Below are 6,000 nucleotides of genomic sequence, written 5' to 3'. Positions count from 1 at the left end.
TCCTCTTCGATGGAAAGTCGTCTATTTAAAGGAACTCTCCAAACAAATTGATTGAATTTGATACGAAAACAATCTGTCACTTTAGCCTCCTTTTTACTAGAGATCTCAAAAAGATCTCGATAAGAGTCTGACAATTTTCTGTTGAGGTGTCACGGATCATTCCAGAAATTTATTTTCTTACCATTACCAACCGTAAAAATGATAAGGGTTGGAGCTTCTCCCATGTTTTAGAGATACGATCCCATAGACTTCTACCCATAAATTTTCTCCACCATCATTTACAGAGGAACGAAGTGTTGAAAATGGTGAAGTCCTTGATTCCGAGTTCACCGTCAACAACATCAAGCTTTGTTGTGTCCAATTTCACCTAATTATTGTGTCCATTTTATTGGTCTCCGATGTAAGGATAGGGAATAGTGACATAGTGAATGTTGATATTATGGCGATAAAGTTCTTAATTGTGACTAACTTGCCCCGTTAGAGAGAAGTTTGTTTTTTGATTTAATATTATATTTATTGCTGAATATTGATTTTCATTTCCATATATTTAATGATTTCCTTATAGTTCTAAGTGATTATATATAAATTTACATACTATATATTTTTTATTTTTTTTAAAAATTCGATTTAACCGGTAAAATCAGAATACGTCCAAAAATAAATATTAAATACAATAATAATATGTGGCAAAGTCGTGGAATTAAAAAAATTTAAATAGTAATCCTTACATAAAAAATTAACACCTTTTTATTTTTTGAATGAACAAATAGGCATAAATAAAACATTTTTAGTACATAATTAAATTTGACACCATTAACTAATATAAGTTTCTTAGTAAATATGGTGTCTTTTCGGGGAATTTAATCAAATGACCCTAAAACTAACCTTCGTCTCAAAACTAATCCTCATAAAACGTTTTTGCAAATATAACCTTTTATAAAAAAAATTGACAGTTTTACCCTTGATAAAAAAATTATTCACGTTAGCCTCTTTTCCCTCTCATTTTTTCTCCTCTCCTTTCTCTCGTCTCCTGCCCCGTGACCGTTGTCCTCGCTCTCCCTCCCCTTCTCATCTCCTCGACTCCCCAAGCAACGCCAGAGGACGACGAGACCCTCTTGCAACGCCAGTGGACGACGAGACCCACCTGTATCGTCGGACCACAGACGCATGCAACTGTAGACCCGACCGACCAACATCATCGCCATCAAAATGGATGTGTTAATTTCTTTCATTCTCATTTAGTTGAACACTCAATAGCTGAAATAAAATATGAAATATGTTTGGTATGTTTGCTCCCTATTTGCAATGTTGTGTGAAAATGCGAACCACGTAAATTGCGCTCCACACAATTTGCGTTTGCGTCCTACGCTCCACGCAATTTGCGTTTGCGTCCCGCGCCCCACGCAATTTGCGGTTACATCCAGTGCCCCATGCAATTTGCGTTTGTGTCCCGCACTCCATGCAATTTGCATTTGCGTCCCGCATCCCACTCAATTTGAGTTTGCGTTTCATGTCCCACGCACCACACCACGATAATATGGTTTTGTTTACTGCACTAACATTTCAATTTGTATCAATTGCAGATCCCAATTTATTTGTTAGCTATTTTATCCTCTATGATGGAGAGTGGAAAGATGATGATGGAGTTAATTCTTTTGTCTCAAGTTCATGCATAGGTGAGGCTTTATCCCTAAATACTACATATGACGAATTAACTGACATTGTCTATGATGATATTCGTGTGGACAAATTGAGATATGATTTAGTGTTCAAAGTCAAGTATAATTTGGTTTTGAAAACTGCTCCTCCTGCTGTTATCCAATATGATAGAGATGTGATGTTCTATATAAAAGAAATTTCGACTTCACCCCACCAGCTTCGTACTCCTTTGTGTGTCTCTTTAGTAGAGAAGTCATTACCTTCTCACCCAACTCATGAAAGTAAAATACCATGAGATGAGGTTCCTAAATTCCCTATATTTGAGCATGATATCTTACAAAGTCAAAATGACATACACCATGCAGATGAAGAACAACAAGTCCCATGTTTGCGTCCGAGTGAATTGGTTGATAGTACCCCTCATTATTTTGCACCCTGAAAACCCATCACTTCCCATATGAGGAAAACATCTAGTCATATTGAGTTGCTTGATTCATTTGAACCAATCGAGGTTGAAACACATGCTCAATTAACCCTTGAAAGAGAATTGGAAGTGGGTACGTTTTTTGAGGACAAAAAAGAACTTTAATTGATGGTGCATAGACATGTGATGGTTAATCATTTTGAATTCAAAGTGGAAAAGTCAACAAAAGATCTTTGGTTTGTGAAATGTGTGAATGAGAAATGCAAGTGGAGATTGCGTGTTGTGAAAGAAAAATTCCAGAAGATGTTTGAGATTCGAAAATTAGTAAAAGAACACACATGCTCAATTTTGACGAGGCAAGCATCATCATTGGTAATTGCGGAGTGCATCAAACATAAGTACATTGACCATCACCATGACCACATGCCTAAGAAAATAATGGAAGACATGCGGACAAACTATGGATTTAAGTTGACCTATAATAAGGTTTGGAGGTCCAGGGAAAAAGCCTTAATGGCAGTGTGAAGAACTGTGGAAGAATCATATGAAAATTTGTCATCATACATGTTAATGTTGGCGAAGAATAACCCAGGTACCATAACTGACATCCAAACGAATGAGCATGGCCACTTCAGGTATATGTTCATGTCCCTAGGCTTCTCAATTAAGGGTTTTAGAAATTGTTGTCGTCCAGTATTGTGCGTCGATGCTAGTTTTCTTAAGGACAAGGTTGGAGGTCAACTATTGGTTGTGATTGTATTGGATGCAAATGAACAACTATATCATGTTTCTTTTGGCGTCGTTGATTCGGAGAATAATAACTCTTGGACATATTTCATGCAACAATTAAGAGTGTCAATTGGAGTAGTCTCGGATCTCGTCTTCGTATTTGATAGACACCCAAGTATTGTCAATGCCTTGTCCGCGGTTTTTCCAGAAGCACATCACGGTGTATGCACATACCATATCAAAATGAATATTATGGCCAAATTTAAAACCGATCGATAACTGCCACGTTGAGTTTGATATGGCTTCACACGCATACACAGTGTCACAGTTCCATCAACATTTTGACAAGATCAAGGCTTCACTAGTTTGCGATACAGTCAAATGACAGGCAATTACGCTGAGAGCTTTAATAGTTATAGCAGGATTCTAGGAAATATCCCATAACAACATTAGCTGAGTATTTACGATTCACACTACAAGATTGGTTTCATAATAGAAGAAAAAAATCTTCCAACCACACAAAACATTTATTTACGCAAACCAAGGCAAAATGCATTTTGCGTGGGGACGCAAAGTGAAAACTACAATTTGCGTACCATGCAAATTCAATTAGTAATTTGTGTACCCACGCAAAATGCAATTTGCGTACCCATTCATTTTGTGTACCCATGCAAATTTCTTTCAATACAGAAAAAATGTTCATAAACCATTCAGAAAAACTATTCTTGTGTGGGACGTAATATACAGATCTCACATCTCACACCATTTCAAACCATTCATTCAATATGCAAAAATAGCTCTAAACCCTAAAATCCTAAAACATTTCATACTCAACATTCAAGAGATAGAGGAGTAGTCGAAGAAAATAAAAACTAACCTGAATGCAATGCGATGGGCGAACATCGGGGAGTCGAGCTTGCGGGGGAAGCGTCCAGGGATTGGCGATCGTCGGGGAGTCGGGCTCGAGGGGGAAGCATCAGGTGTTACGGTCTAAAATCGTAAAGTCATTCGTCCATTGTCCTTGAGTAGCCATTTATACTTGAAGTAGGCCAATGGTTAAAACTTCTTTGTGGACACGTGTCATGTGTCTGTTGGACGGCCGCCAATAGTACATGAATGTACATCAGGGATATTATCGTTGGGATCATGGACGTACCAAACAGGTAGTACGCCGAATGTTCTTAGAGATCGTGTTGTACTGGAACGTGCAACATAGCGTGAGCAATTTGAATATTGGCGTATGGGAATTTGTTTATTTGTTAAGATCAGTTGGCTTGTCAGATTGCTGATAACGAGAACTACAGATGAGCCGAATATGTAGTTAGATGGATGCTTCCTTCAGACGTCTGATGAAGATCGGATGACGTCTAACTGCGCTTCTTCTTTATACCGTGTCTAAAGGAGTTAGACGACGTCTACTCGCTCACTCTTTAGACCACGTCTAAAGGAGTTAGACGATGTCTGCTCATGCACTTCTTAGACCACGTCTAAAGGAGTTAGACGATGTCTGGTCGCGCACTCCTTAGACCACGTCTAAAGGAGTTAGACGACGTCTATTCGCGCACTCCTTAGACCACATCTAAAGGAGTTAGACGTCGTCTACTCACGAACTCCTTAGACCATGTCTAAAGGAGTTAGACGACTTCTGCTCGTGCACTCCTTAGACCACGTCTAAAGGAGTTAGACGACATCTACTAAAGGAGTTAAACGACATCTGCTCGCGCACTCCTTAGACCACGTCTAAAGGAGTTAGATGATGTATGCTCGCGCACTCCTTAGACAATGTCTAAAGGAGTTAGACGACGTCTACTCGCACACTCTTTAGATCACGTCTAAAGGAGTTAGACGACGTCTGCTCGCGCACTCCTTAGACCACGTTTAAAGGAGTTAGACGACGTCCGAATAGAAATATTTATACCTTTCATATTTGTTTTCTTCTATAATATAAGTTCACTTTTTCAAACTTCGTTATCTTAGTTAGTGAAGAATCATACAAATATTTATACCTTTCATATTGCTCTAACATTAATCACGGTTCTAATATTTTTTTTGAGTGTTTTGGTTTTAGAATTTCTAAAAGGATTTTTTTTAGGATCTGAATAAATTTGGCGAGATTAAAAAGCTTAAATATTTGTGACAATCTTGCAGACCACATAATAAAAGTTTAAGTCGGTTATTTTTTCTTAGTTATAGTTTTTTTATATATCAATGTATAAAAAATCAATATAATACAAGTTCGCAATATTTATATCTAAGCGAAGAAGAACATGTAACAAATGTACTAAATAATTTGAGTGGATGTTTAATAACTATCATTGACTTTATATTTATATATATATATATATATATATATATATATATATATATATATATATATATATATATATATAATATTATTCTTTTATTAATATAATCATAAACTTTTTCTTATGATGATTTATCATGACAATGGGTTGTCCTGTCATTATTGACTTCTCATAAATGATAGACTTTCGTGAAGACACGTGCAGTCAATGCGAATATATACAACCGTTTTGACTATTCTAACATTATGCATCTCAAAAATGTTGATCGTTAATGAATTTTATATTATTTTTTACTCTTAAAAAAATCAAAAAAAATCATTACTAATATCACAAAAATTAACACTAAAGTCTAACTACTTTCGTGTCGAAACTCTCCATAACATATACATTTTTTTTACATTATTATTTTTTAAATAATTTATACACATTCTTTAAATCTTTATACACCAGTTAGTGAAGAAACATACAAATATTTGCACATTTTATGGCTACACGACAAATTACCCTAAGAATTAATTGTGAATATGAATTGTTCAAACTAAAAGTTGAGTCATCTAATAAAATATTATTATTTTAACTTATTTATTAAATTATTCATTAATGATTTTAAAATTTATTTGACATTATGCACTTATTTGTTTTTTTAATATGCTAAATTATAATATCTTTTTGATCAACAAATTAAGTTTTCGATATTTTGTATCTAAAATTGATCATAATATTCATTATTCCCTAATTATGATCCCATTATTTTTTAAATAATTTATGCACATTTTTTAAATCTTCATACATCGATTAGTAAAAAACCATGCAAATATTTACACATTTTATGGCTTCACAACGAATTACCCTAAAATGTATTTGTGAAGATGAATTGTTCAA

The sequence above is a fragment of the Impatiens glandulifera genome, chromosome 2 (assembly GCF_907164915.1).
Source record: "Impatiens glandulifera chromosome 2, dImpGla2.1, whole genome shotgun sequence".
Classification (NCBI taxonomy): Eukaryota; Viridiplantae; Streptophyta; class Magnoliopsida; order Ericales; family Balsaminaceae; genus Impatiens; species Impatiens glandulifera.
Note: the sequence above shows the minus strand (reverse complement) of the source record.